We start from the raw sequence: 18,773 nt of genomic DNA, 5'->3' as shown, positions 1-18,773 counted from the left end.
TGCACAGTGCAATTTGCTCACTAATGTCAATCTCAACATATTTTTAATATAATTATTGGAATCTGCTTTCTCGTCTAAGACCGGAGTCAGATTAAAGAATGCCAACATGATACTAATTAGAAACAGTTTATAGGGAACTTCACTGCATTCCCAGAAGCTTCCCAGTCATGGCTTTGCTGGAACAGAACACTTTTGCACTTGTACCCCTGCCAACATTAAGCAGACATGTTCTGACATAATTGGGTTTCAAATCAATTTGCAAACTATTGCAATGAATGGAAAGGGCACTTGGGTAACACAAACAAAACGCTGGAGGAACTCAGCACATCAGGCAGCATCTAGAAAGAAATAGAGAGTCGACATTTCAGGCTGAAATCCTTCATCAGGACTCCTGGTGTCCAGACAAACAACATACCTCCTCAGCCCAGGAAGTTCAGAGATTCATTTACTATCAGAGCATGTATACAGTATACAGCCTGAAATTCCTACCCTTCACAGACATCCACGAAACAAGGAATGAATGATAGAAACATGAAAGCCCCTCCTCACCCTCGCTTCGCATGAGCAGCAACAAAAGCATTGACCCCCCTCCTCCCCCACCTGCCCCAGCAGAAGCTCCACCCGCACCACACAAGCAATGACAGAAGACCCAAAGCCCCAAAGAATCCTTGATTCAGGGTCCATCAAAACTACAGTCTACAAGCCAGCACTCTGGTATCTCAGCCAGGTCTCTCTCCCAGCGAGGGAGAGGGAGTTTGCTCCTGCAACCATGAGAGCGGAACAGACCAGCGGTGAAGGAAGGTGAAAGTGACAGGATAAATTCAACATCAAAACGGGTGCAAATTAAGAGAAATAAAAAGAAGGAAAGAAAGATTAAGTTGAGAGAGAAAGACAGACAAAAGAGAAATATTTTCCTGAAACAATTTCCAACTTGAAGAAATTAGTTTCTGCAAAGAGTTGCTCAGCTTCTGGATGAGACCGATTCAATAGCAGCCCTTTAAAAATTGTGTGCAATTAAAAGGCAACTTCTGTTGTTAATTAAGAAAATTTACTTCCTGCAGTGGGCTTAATGAGCAAATAATGGTCAAATACAGCAGTTTCAAGAAATCTCAGTTAAGGTCGAGCTCCCAAAGCTTACAGCAGAGCAGTGGATATCAGAGATTAACGCAGCCAATTGCAATTCACACCATCTCACTTTCTTATCACAAGCCACTGGCCAATTTGAACATCAGCAACAGCAAAGCCGAGTGGATTTTTTTCCACATAAGTTGTTTAATTATTGTTCAGACTTTATGTATATTAAATTGGAGAGTACATAATACACAGAGCAGTAAAGGAGTACCGAGAGGACTGTTACATAGTCTTTCACAAGTTGGTGAGTCTTGCTGCCCTTTGCTTGTTTGAAACAGATGGAGGAGAAAGTCAGCGGGTTTAGAATCAGAGTAAGAATGAGGTTTATTATCTTATTTGATCTAAAATGTGCTATTTTGTGGCAGCAGTGCAGTACTAAGATTATAAATTACAAAATAAATAGTGCAAAATAAATGGAGCTGCGAGGCTGAGTCGGGCGGTGCCGTGGAAGCCCATAGCGGGGGTATTCCCTTCTGCCGCCGGCGTGGGATGGCAAGTCTGTCGGGACCCTGGGGACTTGTGGAAACTGTGTGGTGATTTCTTTTGAACTTATAGCCCTTTAACATCTTTGGACTATTTTTACTGTGCCCATAGTCTTTTTTTTAATCAATTATGCTATTGTTTGCACTGTTGTAACTATGTGGTTTTGTGCAGGTCTTGTAGCTTTAGTTTTTGGTCTTGTTTTTGTCTGGTGGATTTGGAGCTCCTTTCCGGGGAACGCACTAAGACAGTAGCGCGATATTAATACGCAGCAGCCTCTCCGGACTCTGGATTGGGGATTGCCAAACGTTATGTGGATTTTCTGGTGTAGTCTGTTTTGTCATGTGCTTTTGTGATATCATTCTGGGGGAATGTTGTCTCCTTTTTTAACTGCATTGCATTTGTGGTTTCTAAATGACAATAAACTGAATCTGAATAAATCGGCAGAAATCTGATGACTGAAGGGAAGAAACTGAATCTTTGGGTGTCGGTCTTCAGGCTCCCGTAGCTCCTCCCTGATGGTAGTCATGAGAAGAGGGCATGTCCTGGATGCTCTAGTGATAGATGCTGCCTTCTTCAGGCATCAGCCATTGAAGGTGCTGTCGATGATGGAAAGGTTGTGCCCCTGATGGAGCAGCTGAGTCTACAATTCTTTACAGCCTCTTGCAATCCTGTGGATAGGAGGCTTCTATCCCTGGTTGAGATATAGCATGTTATTCACTAATCTTCACAAAACATATATAGAAATTTGTAAGTCTTTTGGTGACATGCCAGATCTCCTCAAACAGCTAATGAGGTAGAACCACTCTGTAAATGCATCAGTACTGACACCCAGGAACTTGAGGCTGCTCACCCCTCAATGAGGAGTGATGCCCCCTTCCTGAAATCCACAACCAGTACCTCGGTCTTGCTGACGTAACTAACCAGCTGATCTATCTCATTCCTGTACACTTCTTAGCCCTCAGTGAATACAATATACAAGGCACATTTGTAACTGAGCAGAGACAACGATAAACAAATCCGTTCCCTGCTGGTCCAAATCCAAAATCCACAGGGTTTGGGGGCTGGGAGCAAACGGTTGGAGACTTAAGACAATTAAGACATAGTTCATTAAATCATGTGACTGTCATAAAATGGAGTTGTAGAAACAGTAACCAGCCAGAACAGGGATCCAGCCACCATTGGCCTTCAGGCAATACCTGATCTCAGTGCATTGCGTGCTGCCCACTGGTCTTGGCATTAACTCGCACATCCAGTTTACAGCTCTTGGAGCACGTCACCGAGACGACCGTAGCCTCTGGCTGATCTGCATTGCCACAGAGATCAGGCATTTGTTACAAATCCCTTTGAATTTTACATAGCTATCTAAGGGGAAAAATTCATTCTAGTATATAAGAGATTGAAGGGAGGGGGAGTAGTTAATTCTCTGCCAGTGAAGTAATACAGACACAAGGGACTTCGATTTACAATGTTCACTGGGTTTCCACAAGCAGTGATTAAACTTCTACTGTTTATAACTCACCCATGAAAACAAAACCCACATAAAGCACCTCTTTCACAAATAAAGTTCCCTTTATAAAGAATTTGGAGAGCTTCCAAAGGAAGTGTTGTAAACAGGGAGGGGATCTATTTAATTACCAATTTCTGATTAATTATGCGTTTTTAATTTGACAGGCAGAAGGAAAACAACTCTGGGGCCTCATTCAAGTTGTGTTAACAGAACAAAAGGATTAGTTCAGAAATCCAGACTCCTTTTGTGCTTCAAAAATATGGGATGGTTTCTTTCTTAATTGATAGTTAAAGCAACAAGGGCTCACACAGAGGGAGAGTGTAGCCAAGTATTGCGGCCTGCCTGGGTCCGAACGCCCTCTATCCAGTCTCTTCTCCCCCTCCTGCCTGTCGCATCCTCTTTTAAAGTGGGATCACTTATTTTTTAAGCGATGCTAATGTGTACACAGTAAGATCCCACAGAGGAGGCACATGATGGTTAACCTAACCTCGGTGCTGTTGTCTGAGCATCAAAACACAATGGAGCGCCCTCCTGATTTTGAGGGGTCAGGTCAAGGGAACTTTCAAGTACACCTCAGCAGCCAACTGTGGGCTAAACAGGACAGAAAGTTATTAGGTGAAGAATTGGTTTGGAAGCTTGCTTTATTTTAGAAGGGTGTGTCGGGGAGAGGGGTAGTTAAGGTTGCTGTGTGGCTAAATCCTTGGTTCAACGTTACAGAGGGCAGCAATCACTCAATGACTCCAAGAACTGCTTCTGCTCAACTTGAAGTGAGAAACTAACCCAGGCAGAAAAGAGGTGGGAACTTACCCAACTTTTTCTCGGAGCTCCTGACATCACACCTCGCTCAATCCCCATAGAGCCAATCAAGAAGCACCCCTACCCCGTTCCCTGTTTGCAACCCTGATCTGAACCCCTCTTCGTCTATCCCTGTGCCACCTCTGACCACACCCAGCTCCATCCAACATCCAATCTCATCCCAGCATCAACTCTTTGCCTACTAAACTTGCCTGACATTTCCAGGCCTGAGCCCTTAATTACCAAGCCAGGCCCTTCTGGCTTCCTACTGCATCTGCCCCACGCTCTGGCCCAACATCACCCCTTAAGAGCCAGTCTTCACCCCTACAGCTCTACCTGTACTGAGCACTCCCGCAACAACTAAATCCAGCCCCAATCCCAAAGATTGTTCCTTTGCTCTCCCTGTAAATGACAAAACATTAAGGCAAAGGCCTCAAGTTTACTAGGACCCAAAGAACAAGCTTCATTGTCCCATTGCAATTCACCCAACAGCATGTTAGAGTCACCAAACAATTTCTAACCATGCTGTTTGACTGTCTGAAGCAGGGTTTGGAAGAGAGTCAGGAACATGGATAAAATTCCCACCAGCCATCTTGCTTCCCACTTTTAAATACAATCTACATTTCCTTTGTCCTTGCGGCCTTATCGTTTTCTGATTAACCCAAGCCGGGGTGATGCTCCAAATTCTGAGACTTCAGATAGCAGTAACTGTGCCACATAGTTCTCTCATCTTTCCCACAGGGGCACAGACAAGACTCAATGGCACAGGAACACAACGACATGATCAGCCATTCATCCTCTCAAACTGGCAATCCGTACCTCAAATCCATGTAGCAGGTCTTTGATTTATCATTCCTTATCTTACAGAAATCTATTATTAATGCTTTTGAGTTAGTGATTTAGATGCATATCATATTATTACTGAGTTAAGTATTGTATGTAATGAGTTTTTGCTACAACAAGTGTATGGGACATTGGAAAAATGTTGAATTTCCCCATGGGGATGAATAAAGTATCTATCTATCTATCTATCTAATATCAGCATCTGCAAACAAATCTGGAGAGCCTCCAGTGTGAGAGGAGGAGAGTGGTCAAGAAAGAAAGTCTGAGGCAAAACTGGTGGCTGAATAACACAGAAGAAATAGCAGCGGTACGTTAAAGGACTGCGTCGTATGACACGGCACAATGCTGAGTAATTATTTTAGGGAGTTAAAGTCAAATGTATGCATTCCAAAGGGCTGCACGCTCAGGAAAGTCAGTCTGCCTCACAGTAAAACCCAGCCCCATCAAATGATATGCCACATGCTATTCAGTCACGTGTTTGGCTTGTACAATAAAACTACCTACCTCAGCAAGCATGCTGGTATTTTTACACCAACCTTAGAGTAAAGACTGATAGAGGATACAGGTAATCTAGCAAGAAGCTTTATCCCCTTTGCCAATCAACTTTGCAGCTCTTAGCTTCATCCCTCCCCCTCCTGCCTTCTCCTATCATTTTGGATCTCCCCCATCCCCTCTCAAATTTCTTACTATCTTTTCTTTCAGTTAGTCCTGACGAAGGGTCTCAGCCTGAAAAGTTGACTGTACTTCTTCCTATAGATGTTGCCTGGCCTGCTGCGTTCCACCAGCATTTTGCGTGTGTTGCAAGAAACTTTCAAAACATCTTTCCAAAAATAATGTATTTTTTGTCTTCCATTATATGCTTCTTTAGGAAACAATAACAAATGAACATTGTAAGTAACTTTTCAAAAGCCAGATTTTCTCTAAGTTACTATCCTCTAAGAGCCTTTATTTATTTGAAATTAGTAGCCTGTATCTGTCATAATCAACTTGTCCCAAGTATATTCACATCATAAAGATCATCTACAGATCACAAGCAATAAAAATCTTTGATGTTTGCAATAAATTTTAGCTGATATTTAATGCTGTTTTTTCCACATTTATTAATATGTCTTAGTCAAGAATACCCTGTACTCCAATTTATCATAAAGATAACTGTGTTCAAATTTGGTTAACAGCTTACACTTTGTATTGCTTTTAACATTGACTAGAAATCCCAGTTTGCTTCCCAAAATCAGCATTTTGAATCATCAGAAAAAGAAACCAATACCAAGCCAAAAAAACAAAGCCACTAAGACAGAGATAGATGACTAAAAATTCTGTTAAAGAGGCAACATGTTAAGAATACTTCAGAGGATAGAATTTTTTTTAATCTGAAAAGCAAGAAACATTCACAGGTCAGACAAGAGAAACGGAGTTCGATTTTCAGCTCCAAGATCCTACAGGTTGGGATATACCTGGAAATGAGCAGACAGATAGCATACATCTGCCAATGGTAGGGCATTAGAGATAGGAAATGTACAGAGAACCAGAATGAAGAACACCAACAGATCCATGGAGATAGAGGATCTTGCAGGCTGGTAGTGATTACATGGGTTGGTCTATACAATCACCACCAGCCTAGAGATGCTGGAGCTACTGCCTGGAGCTCGGGCTGTGTAATCTCCACCAGCCTGGGAAGAACGTGAAGGGCTTCAAACACAACATAAAGACCTGAGGTGTGACGTACCAAAGGAGGCGGAGGAGTGCAGTGAGTCAGGCAGCATCTATAGAGGGAAATGAACAATTGACATTTTGTGTTGCGATCCCTTCATCAAGACTAAATGGGCGATGTTCAGGAAGTGCTAGGCGATATCGGCAGGAAAAGCTGGCGAGCAGATCTTAACGTAGAATTGGATCATGACATGGAAACCAGACAAGTTGAAGGAATTGATTCAGCACCTCAAGTGGGAGAACAAATGGGAAAAATCCGAGGTGGAAACTGGCAGTCCCTGGAGGTTATGAACCTGGCAGCTCATCCTGAAGCAAAATAGGATACTGATGTTGCTTCATTGAGAGGTTGTGGTCAGGAAATAGCATTATTAGTGGTAAGTTATGGACGTTGCGATATGGCCAAGGTGACACTGTACCCAGAAAATGCTATCCCCCTCCACCTATGCAGTTTTTAATGGTTTTCTGAGTGCTTCCAGAATACTACAATCTTTGGGTGACAAGCTATACTCTTCAGGGTCCATCCATTACTCTTGCTTTATTTCAAAAATTAACAACTGTTCTTGTGCATTCCTTTCAAACACTCTTCGAGATCTACAACCAAACTGACTAAAGCACAGGGACTGGAAAGCTCTCCTATCAGTCCCAAATGGCACTTTTTGCCTACCAAAACTGCCAACGCAAATAGGTTATTTCATGCCACAGAATCTCAACTCCGAGCAAGGTGAGAAAGCATGGTGTCAGACATCTGAGCTACTCTTCACTGAACCAGGGTTAATGGACTTGTTACTATTTATAAGTTTATATTTATAAGGAAGTCAACTGTACTTCCTTAGAAGGCTGGCGTCATTCAATGTTTGTAGTGAGATGCTGAAGATGTTCTATAGGTCAGTTGTGGAGAGCGCCCTCTTCTTTGTGGTGACGTGTTGGGGAGGCAGCATTAAGAAGAGGGACGCCTCACATCTTAATAAGCTGGTAAGGAAGGCGGACTCTGTCGTGGGCACAGAACTGGAGAGTATGACATCGGTAGCAGAGTGAAGGGCGCTGAGTAGGCTACGGTCAATTATGGAAAACTCTGAACATCCTCTACATAGCACCATCCAGAGACAGAGAAGCAGCTTCAGCGGCAGGTTGTTATCGATGCAATGCTCCTCAGACAGGATGAAGAGATCAATACTCCCCAATGCCATTCGGCTTTACAATTCAACCGCCAGGGGTAAGATATGTTAAAGTGCCGGGGTTAGGACTGAGCTTAAGTTACCATTCAATGTATTTTAGTAAACTATTTAAGAACTTTTTAAAAGCTATTTATTAATGCTTTTTGAGAGGGTGATTTTAAATGCATATCATATTTATACTGAGTTAAGTATTGTATGTAATTAGTTTTGCTACAATAAGTGTATGGGACATTGGAAAAAATGTTGAATTTCCCCATGGGGATGAATAAAGTATCTATCTATCTATCTATTTGGGTTTTTGGCTGGAGAATGTAAAGAGATGGCAATATTTTCATGATAGAGGTTAACGAAAATAAATTGGTGATGCACACAATTGTCTTTGCAATTCCAAGCCAGAACAGGATGAAGCTATGACATTTCACTACCTACCTCCACATCCAAATCCCCCTTCCCGTCTCACCCCCATTTTTCTCTCCACCTCCCCACATCATTTAGCCCTTCCCTGCTCTCTTCATCCATCCCTCTCAGACTTCTCCCTTACACCTCTCTATCCTTCTCCCTTTCTCACTTTCATTCTCCCTTCCTGACTCCACCCTTATTTTCCTTCCCTCCCCTCCTCCTCACTACACACCTTCTCTCCCCCTTCCTTGTTTCTACTCTTTCTTTGCCTTTATTTTTCTCTCACTCCTGTATCTCCCTGCCTCCTGTTGAACTCCTCAGTGAAGCATTCTCTAATCACTTCAGGTTTTCACACTCGTGGTTTTAGCAAAATTAATGTTCACAATTCGATTAATGTCATGAATGTGGTAACTTTGGGAAGAGCTTTTATCCTGGGCAAACAGGGATAGCTTAATTCTGTGGCACTGTTATCAATACAACTGCTTAAGACCTTGCTTTACGGATACACACAATTCACAGAACACACACGCACAGAGGTAATTGAAAGCAGGTTGATAATATCTTTGAAGCAGTTGGTATTTTAAAGAGGCAGTGAGTACAACGTGGAAAATAAGATTGTATTCCTATTAAGGACAGCTTTCTAAACTTGAATGTGCTTTGAAATGATTTAAATCTAGTATCTTCAAATGAGCAACCACTGTAATGTTAGAAACCTGGCTGTAGGTTTGCTCCACAAACAGGAATATGATGAAGTCCATGCCAGACGATTTAAGGAATCAGTCAGGGTATGATGGAGAGCAACCTGTTTCCCTTTAAATGATGGCATGGTGTTTTTTTAATCCATCCAAGCATCTGTGTAATGGGATTCAATGATCTGTAACATCTTTTGCCTTCATACCAGAGCACTGCTAATTTTGCAAAGTCAGCAGGCCAGGAAAGGGGAACAGAAAGAGAAGAACGGCAGGCAAAAATGGCCAGTCTGATACAAAAAGAAAGAAAGATCGAGCTTTCTGAAATGTGGAGAATCTGATATTGCGACGTACAAGGAGCAAGGTGACCAGAGAGAAGATGAGGTGCTGTTCCTCAAGCTTGCACTGGACCTCACTGTAACAGTGCAGAAGGCCAGAGCAGGAGTGGGACGAGGAATTAGTGATGGGCAGCAAAAAGCTCAGCATCTCTCTGCAAAGGCTGTGCCTTTTCCTCTTTAAAGTTGACACTATTGGAATAAATTGGGGAAAAAAATTTTGTTTCAACGTAGTGACTACATTGTGAACACTGAATGTGGTGCGCTAAATTGAAAGCAAGTAATTTGCTGTTTCACCCTGCCTTTCCAGATGTTGCACAACCTGCTGACCCCCTCCAGCACTTTCCGTTTTTATTTACGGCCAGGTGAATAAGTACCACCTCTCCCCCGAATCCACCTCGTGGACCCCTACAGCTAGCTGCTCTGATCGTCCTGTGTATGACGAGCGTTGGCCATAGACGGGGACATTGCTGGGCTCCTGGGACTGGATAATCTCCCCAAAACTCACTATGCCAACTTACACCCCTACACGCACCACCGAGGTGCATTCCTGGAGTTGCCTGGCGGATGGTATGATTTTTCCGCATTACGTTCCCAGGAGAGAAGATAATTAGTAAAAAGTACCAAAAAAAAGCATGCAGCCGATGTCAAAACCAGAAGAAGAGGATTATTTGCAGTACGTAATTGAGGATGGAATAGCGGGAAATGCAACACACCTGTATAAACAGTGCTCAAACCACATAATTCAGTCATGTCTGCTAATCTCCCAGTTGACAAGTGGGCTGGTAAATAATGGGCTGCAGATTTAAAGGTTTATATTGCTAATTCCAATTTCTTCAGGTATTTAATCACAGCCTGTTCTTTAAATTAATTGGAATGCCAGGCATTTATGCAGATTTACATTTCCCTCTCATACAGTAAACGGAGTGGTTTGTGTTAAAATGACCGTTAATGAGATGAGTATTCTAAAGCAATGAAGCAGCACTTTGTGATTAAGCCAAAATTCCCATCAATATAGACTATAAGCCATTTGCAAATCTCTGGCTGCAGGCTCCAAGATGGGGTTTGCACACATGGCCTCCACTGCCGTCACAGGGAATTAGCGAAGAATTGCACTGTTCATGGCCTGAATCTTCTGCTGCCTGGCAAGGCTTCAAAATGACTTGCCTGAGCCCCTGGGAACAACTTTCCTCCAAGAAACCAGCTGATCGGTCCAGTCCTAGGCAACGCACCACCTTTCTGATCCTGAACCGCAGCTCAGCGACCCAGGGGTCAATCCCGACCTTGGCTGCTATCCCTGCGGAGTCTGAATGTTCTCTCTGTGTTTCCTCCCACGTGAGAGTAGGTAGTCTAACTAGCTGCTATAAGTTGCCTCAAGTCCTTGCAGCAGCATGGTGGTGTAGTGGTTAGCACAGCGCTTTAAAACGTAAGTGACACGGGTTCAATTCCTGCCATTGCCTGTAAGGAGTTTGTACGTTCTCACCGTGACTGCACGGGCTTTCTCCAGGTGCTCCAGTTTCTTCCCATAGTGCAACAATGTACCGTTTACTGGTCATTGTAAATTACATCACGGGATTGCTGGTGGTGCGGCTCCAAGGGTTAGAAAATCCTATTCCGCGGAAACAAACCAATCAATCTGGGAAGCCTGTCCAGCCTCACAGCCCATCCGTCCCAGATAACATCCTCTGTTCACTCGAGCTTTGTCCAGTGAGACTGAACATGAAACACCAACATCCAAAAAGTCAGAAATGCAAAATTCTGCAGATGGTTAGGTTATAGGGAGAGGCTGGATAAGCTGGGACATTTTCTCCTGGAGTGTCGGAGGCTGAACAGTAACATTGTAGAGGTGTAAAACACATGAGAAACGTCATTAGGGTGGGTGGTTGCAATCCTTCTCCAAAGGTAGGGAGATGAAAAGCAAAGGACATAAGACATAGGAGAAGAATCAGGCCATTTAGCCCATCAAGTCTGCTCCACCATTCCATCATGGCTGATTTATTATCCCATTGAACCCCATTCTCCTGACTTCTCCCTGTAACCTTTAACGCCCTGATTATCAAGAACCCATCAATCTTCACCTTAAATATAACCAATGAACTGGCCTGCACATGATTCCACAGATTCATCACTCTCCAGCTAACAAGATTTTCTTCATCTCTGTTCTAAGTGAACGTCCCACAAGTCTAAGGCCTTGCCCTCTGGTCCTAGACTCCCCCACAATAGGAAACATCCCCATCCTCATCGCATCCACTCTATCTAGGCTTTCAATATTTGATAGGTTTCAATGAGAGCATCCCCCTCATTTTTCTAAACTCCAGAGAGTACAGGCCCAGAGCCATTAAATGCTCCTCATACGTAAACTCTTTTATTCCTGTGATCATTCTCGTGAACTTCCTCTGGACCCTTTCTAATGCCAGTACATCTTTTCTTAGGTAAGAGGCTGCTCACAATACTCCGTGTGTTCTGACCAAGGCCTTACAAAGCCTCAGCATTACATCCTTGCTGTTGTATTCTAGTTCTCTCAAAGTGAACGTTAACATTGCATTTGCCTTCCTTACTTAACCTTCGGGGAATCTTGCGCAAGGACTCTCAAGTCCCTTTGCACCTCCAATTTTTGAATTTTCTCCCCATTTAGAAAGTAATCCATGCCTTTACTCTTTCTGCTGAAGTGCATGACCATACACTTCCCTACACTATATTCCATCTGTTCCATTTCTTTGCCAATTCCCCCAATCTGTCTAAACCCTTCTTCAGCCTCCCTGCTTCCTCAACACTGCCTGTCCTTCCACCTATCTATTGTCTGCAAATTTGGCCACAAAGCTATTAATCCCTTCATGGTGGGTGTGTGGAAAACACTGCCAGTGACCATGGTAGAGGCAGATACAACAGGGTCCTTCAAGAGACTCTTAGACAGGTACCTGGAGCTTAGAAAAATAAAGAGCAGTGCAAAAGGGAAATTCTAGACCGTTTCTCGAGTAGGTTACATGGTCGGCACAACATTGTGGGCCGAAGGGCCTGTAATGTGCTGTAGATTTCTATGATTCTATTACTCTGTGATTCATCCAAATTATTGACATATAACGTGAAAAGAATTGGTCCCAACACCGTCCCCTGTGGAACACCACTAGTCACTGGCATCCAACCAGAAAAAGCCCTCTTTATTCCCTCACTTTGCTTCCTGCCAATCAGCCACTGCTTTATCCATGCTAGTACTTTTACTGTAATACCATGGGCTCTTATCTTGTTAAGCAGCCTCATGTGTGGCACCTTGTCAAAGGTCTTCTGAAAATCTTTTAATTTTCTTTTGTCTATCCTGCCTGTTATTACCTCGAAGAATTCCAACAGATTTGTCAGGCTAGATTTCCTCTTGAGAAAACCATGCTGACTTTGTCCAGTTTTATCATGTGTCTCCAAGTAACCCCAAAACCTCAGCCTTACTAATGGACTCCAACACCTTTCCAACCTCTGAATTCAGGCTAACTGATCTATAATTTCCCAGTGGAGTGACATTTTCAACCTTTCTGTCCTCGGGAACCATTCCAGAACCTAGTGATTCTTGAAAGATCATTACTAATGCCTCCACAATCTCTGTAGCCTCCTCTTTCAGAACCCTACAGTGTAGTCCATCTGGTCCGGGTGACATACCTACCTTGAGAATTTTCACCTTCCCAAGCACCTTCTCCTTCATAACATTTATGGCATGCTGTTTGTATCTTCCACAGTAAAGACTGATACAAAATACTTACTCAATTTGACCACCATTACTACCTCCAGAATCATTTTCTAGCTGACCAATACATTCTCGTCTCTTTTACTCATATATATGAAAAAACTTTTTGTATCTCCTTTTACATTACTGTATCGCTTACCTTCATATTTCATCTTTTCTCTCTTTATAGCTTTTCTTAGGTGCCCTCTGTTGTTTTATGAAGCTTTGCAGTCCTCCACCATCCCACTAATATTTGCTGTATTGTATGCCTGCTCTTTTGCTTTCTTGTTTCCTTTGACAGCCATGGTTGCCTCATCCTCCATTTAGAGTATTCTTCATCTTTGGGATTATCTTTCCAGCACTTTCCAAATTTCCCCTAGAAACACCAGCCATTGCTGTTGTACAATGTCCTGTGTATGTTACTAAAAAGGGCTTCTTTGGTTTGTTACGAGTAGGAGTGCTTCTTTGTCTGGTAAAAGTTTCTCTCGCCGTTGTTTCGCTTTAGAATGGCTGATATGGTAATTGTATTCATTTGTTAATCAATGGGGAATGTTACTGTGTTTTTGTGAGGCTGGGCACTTGGGGGAGGGGTTGCGCGGGCTTGGGGTGTGAGGGGAGTCCGGAGGGAGATGCCGAGGAAGGAGGACGTGCGCTCGGATGACCACCGGGGAGTCCGAAGTGGGAGTTTCGGGAGGACGACCACTGAGGAGTCGAATGGTTCGCTGGATGAGCTCCACCGAGTGCACTAAACTGACTGAACTTTGATAAGTTGGCGCCTTTTGTTTTTTTCTTGTATATATATATATATTGTATTGCCTAATACTCTTTTAATCTAAGTAAACTCTTTAAAGTGTATTTCATACCGGTATTTGTTGTGGGTTTGATACTGTTGGCGGGCGCGAGGCATAAACGCGATTCTCACAGCACCTGCGTGTACGGGAGGTGGGTTGGTGAGTGGCTGGATCTCCTTTTCCCCTAGACATATACCAGCCTGTTGGGTAAGTGTTACACTGTTCTGCTGTCATCCCTGATAGTGCCCCCTTCCAATCAAATTTGGCCAGCGTTTCTCTCATGCCCCAGTAATTCCTTTTACACCACTGTAATACTGAGACATCCGATTTTAGCTTCTCCTTCTCAAATTTCAGGGTGAATTTTATCATATTAAGATCACTGCCTCCTAAGGGTTCCTTTACCTTAAGCTCTCTAGTCAAACCTGGGTCATTACATAATACCCAATCCAGAAATGTTGTTCATCTAGTGGGCTCAACCCCAAGCTACACTCTAGAAAGCAATCTGTAGGCATTTTCCAAATTCCCTCTCTTGGGATCCAGCACCAACCTGAATTTCCCAATCTAATATCAAAATCCCCCATTATTATCACAACATTTCCCCTTTTACATGTCTTTTCTATCTCATTGCAATTGCAGCCCACATTCTGACTACTGGTTGGAGGCCTGTATATAATTCCCATTAGGGTCTCTTTACCCTTGCAGTTTCTTAACTCTACCCACAAGGGTTCTACATCTTCCAATCCTATGTAGCCTCCATCTAAGGATTTGATTTCATTTTTTACCAGCCTCCTCTGCCCTGCCTGTACTTTCGACAGAATTTATCCTTGGATGTTAAGCACCTATATTCTTTCAGCCATGACTCAGAGATGCCTACAACACTATACCTGCCAATCTCTAACTGCTCTACAAGATCATCTCCCTGATTCTGTATACTGCGTGCATTTAATCATAACACCTTCAGTCCTTTATTCATCACCCTTTTTGATTTTGGCCCCCTGTTACACTTTAACTCACGCCACTCACTGCAATTTTGCTCTAACTGCCTGTCCTTCCTCACAGTCTCACTACACACTGCATCTGGTTGCATACCAACTGCCTCATCCTCAGCCCCGTCACTCCACTTGCCAAATGAGTTTAAACTCTCCCCCACAGATCTGGCAAACCTGCCCACAGAGATTTTAGTACCCCTCAGGTTTCCTTTTTGTGCACGTCATACCTTCCCCAAGAGGCCCCAATGATCCAGAAATTTGTTCCCTACACCAATCCTTCAGTCACAAATTCATCTGCCAAACCATCCTATTCGTACCCTCACTGGCACCTGGCATAGGCAGCAGTCCAGAGATTGGAGGTTGGAGATACTACACTGGAGGTCATGCTTTTCAACTTTCTGCCTTACTCCCCATATTGAATTTTCAGGACCTCCTCCCTTTTCCTACCTATGTCGTTGGTACCAAACTGTGCCCTGATTTCCAGCTGTTCATCCTCTCCCTTTAGAATGCTGTGGACTGATTTGAGACATCTCTGACCCTGGCACCTGGGAGGCAACATGCCATCTGGGTGTCTCTTTCACGTGCACAGAATCTGCTTTCTGCTCCTCAGACTATGGAATCCCCGATCACTAACAGCTCTCCTCTTCTCCCACTTCCCTCCTGAGCCACAGAGCCAGGCGCAATGTCAGAAAGCTGGTTGCTGAGGCTGCGACACAGATTTCAGATTAGAGGGGAAATGTTTAAAAGGAACCTGAGGGGAACTTTTTTTTTTTTGGTTTCTTCCCCCTTCCTTTCCACCCCAATGAAAGATCTTGGCCTTAAACATCAACTATATATTCATTTCTTCAGATACTGCCTGACTTTCCGAATTTCTCCTGCATTATGCACGTGTAAAACAACCAGAAACCAGGTGGGAGGAAACCCACGCAGTCATGGGGAGAATGTACAAACTCCTTACAGGCTGCGCTGAGACTGTAATGCGTTGTGCTAACCACTATGCTACCATGCCATCAAAGCCAGACTTTAATATATTGCCCAGCAGATATGTAGCAAGCTAACCCCCAAATTCTGGCCTATAGTTTTACCAATGATAAACTGCAGGAGGGGCTGGTATCTAATCTCAGCTCTCTGCTCCCAGAAGAAGGCAGAATGTGGCCAGTACACTATTCTTTATCACAGGTTGTATAGACCTCATTCTTCTGAACTTCACAGAACTTGTATCTGCTTTTTTTAAACCACTCATCACAAGACAATCCAACAGTGACCTGAGAGTGAACTCGAAAGCTTCCTCTCCTGTGTAGAGTTATACCACATCAGTCTGGGTCCCAACTCAGCCACCAGTGGAAGGGAAAACCTCAAGTCATTGATCCTCCTGACACAATGGAAGAGAGTGGCAAAGTGTTAGAGCCAATGCCTCAGATCTTCAGCAAGCCAAGTTCCATCCTGTCCTCCGGTGTGTCTTCGTGGAGTTTGCACTTCCACCCTTCCACAACACAACGGCATGTGGATTGGGAAGTTAGGTGTGCAGGGGAGTGCAATAATCTGGGAGAGGAAGGAAGAAATTTAAGGAAACTTTCCAACAAGAAGGAAGAAGATGCTGGACCTAGTTTTGGGAAATGAGCCAGGCCAGGCGACAGACTGGAGAGTGGGTGAGCATTCTGGGAATAGTGACCACAACTTATTACGTTTTAAGAGAGCTGTGAGTAAGGATAAATTTGGATTTTGTGGGAAAGTATTAAATAAGGGGAGGGCAAATTACAACAGAATAAGACAAGAGCTAAGGAGCATTGGTTAGGAACAGCTGCTACCAGGCAAGTCTATGTCTGAGCAGTGGCAGTAATTTAAAGACCAGCTGAGCAGAACTCGGGATCGGCAAGTTCTAGTAAGAAGTAAGGACAAGGATGGTAAGGTAAAGGAACCTTGGATGACCCGAGAGGTCCTAAATTTAGTCAGAAAACAATAGAAAGCAGGCATGGGTTTAGAATGCTAAAAGGACTATGTCATTGAAGAACATGTAGCAGGAAAGTGTTCAAATGGGTGATTAGGAAGGCCAAATGGGCCATGAAATGCCCCCGGCCAGCAGGATTAAGGAGAATCTCAAGGTATTTTATACAGAGTAGGTCCGCTCAAGGATAAAGGAGGGAATTTATGCTTAGAGTCAAAGCAAGCGGCTGAGGTACTAAATGAGTACATTGTGAAGGTATTTACCAAGGAGAAGAAATTGGAGGATAGTGAAAACAGCACGGGGTTCATCTGAGATTGAAAAGAAGATAGTGTTGAGTCTTCTGAAAAGCATTAAAATGGAAAACTGCACTTGGCATGATGGCATATATCCCACAACACTGAAAGAAGCAAGTGAAGAGATTGAAGGAGCTCTGACAAGGATATTTGTGTCACAAGAGACAATCAGCAGATGCTGGAAATCCGAGCAACACACACAAAATGCTGGAGGAACTGACGAAGGGTCTCAGCCCAAAACGTCAACTGTTTACTCTTTTTGATAGATGATGCCTGGCCTGCCGAGTTTTGTGTGTGTTGCAAGGGTATTTGTGTCCTCTCTAGCAAGAAGTGAGGTCCCAACAGAGTAATAAATGTGCCTTTGCTCAAGAAAGGAAATAGGGTTAATCCAGGTAATCATAGGCCAGTGAGCATCATGTGAGAGGTAGGGAAGCTAATGAGGAGGATACTGAGGAATAGGACAGTTGGAAAGGCATAGTCTACTTAGGTACAGTCTGCATCATTTTGTGCTGAGCGGGTCATGCCTTACAAACTTGGTTCAGTTTTTGGAGGAGGTGAAAATGGACTTTGATTGGGATACGGCCATAGACATTACTTACATGGAGTTTAGTAGGGCATTTGGAAAGGTCCCTCGTGGTAGGTTGACTCAGAATATAATTCAGGGTAAACTGCAAGTTTGTATTTGGAACTGGCTAGTCCAGAGAGTAGGGCTGTTATTCTACCTGAAGGTCTGTGGCCAGTGATGTTCTGCAAGGATCATTGCTGGGATTTGTGATACCTATGTAGCTTGATGGAATAGCAAGTTTGAAAATGGCTCCAAGATTGGTAGAATTGTGGACTGTGTTAAGCACTATCAAAAGAACACAGGGGAATATAGATCAGATATAAATATGGGCAGAGAAGTGGGAGATGGAGTTTAATCCAGGAAAGTGGGAGCTCTTGCACGTTGGGAGGTCAAATGGAAGGAGAAAAGTTCATGGTAGGCCCCTTAATAGCATTGAAGTAGAGAGGGATGCCAGGATCCAGGTCCATAGCTCACTACGAGTGGATAAGGTGGTGGGAATGGCTGCCTTCATCAGTAGAAGTGTTGAGTACTTCAATGAGGAAGCCTTGCTGCAGCTTGGACCGTTGTGTGCAGTTCTGGTTGCCCCATTATAAAAAGGATGCAGAGATTGAGGATAAAGCGCAGAAGAGTTTTACCCCAATGCAGCCTGGATTAAAGAAAGGTTAGGCAAACTTGGGTTCTTCTCCCTAGAGCAGGGGTGTCAAACTCATTTTAGGTCACGGGCCGGATTGAGCAAAATGCAGCTTCATGCGGGCCGGATCAGTCGGACGCGTGCGAACGCAGCTTTCGTTGCCTCCGTTTTTTTCAGCCTGCTCTCATGTGTCTCGGTCTCTGCTATAACTACAAAGTGTTTCACTTTACAAATTCCGTTTCTTATGAAGACGACTGCCGAATAAACACTAAAAACCCTGAAAACCTGGTACCTGAATAAACTCAGCATTAGCCATATCATACGCCATAGGCGCTTCGATTACTGGGGCCAGCTTTAATAGTAATTAGATATTATCTTGCGGGCCAAAGATAATTCCACCGCGGGCCGGATTTGGCCCGCGGGCCTTGAGTTTGACATATATGCCCTAGCGTGTCAGAGACCGAGAGGAAACCTGATAGAAGTTTTGTTTTAATTATGAGAGATATAGATAGGGTAGACAGACAGAATCTGTTCCCCAGGGTAGAAATGGCAAACAACAGAGGATAAAAGGGAAGTTTCTTTTTTAATGCAGACAGTGGTCAATGCCTGGTATAAGTTACCAGGGGTAGGATTGCAATCAGGCAGAGTGGTGGAGTTTAAAAGGCTTTTATGAATATGAAGGGAATGGAGGGGAAGGAGTGATAAACAAGGAGAACATTTAGTTGATTAGATTAGATTTATTTCTCACATCAAAACACCAAAATATACAGTGAACTGTGTCGT

At 43.6% G+C, this 18,773-nt stretch overlaps 1 protein-coding gene across 6 annotated transcripts in view; it reads right to left on the bottom strand.

The window, feature by feature from the left end:
• The window catches only part of smoc1 (SPARC related modular calcium binding 1), a 239,103-nt gene that overhangs the window by 124,141 nt on the left and 96,189 nt on the right, over window positions 1-18,773 (bottom strand). The window lies entirely within an intron of this gene.

The sequence above is a fragment of the Hemitrygon akajei genome, chromosome 3 (genome assembly GCF_048418815.1).
Source record: "Hemitrygon akajei chromosome 3, sHemAka1.3, whole genome shotgun sequence".
NCBI classification, from domain to species: domain Eukaryota; kingdom Metazoa; phylum Chordata; class Chondrichthyes; order Myliobatiformes; family Dasyatidae; genus Hemitrygon; species Hemitrygon akajei.
The sequence above is the reverse complement of the archived record's forward strand: the minus strand, read 5'-3'. Positions and strand labels throughout refer to the sequence as shown.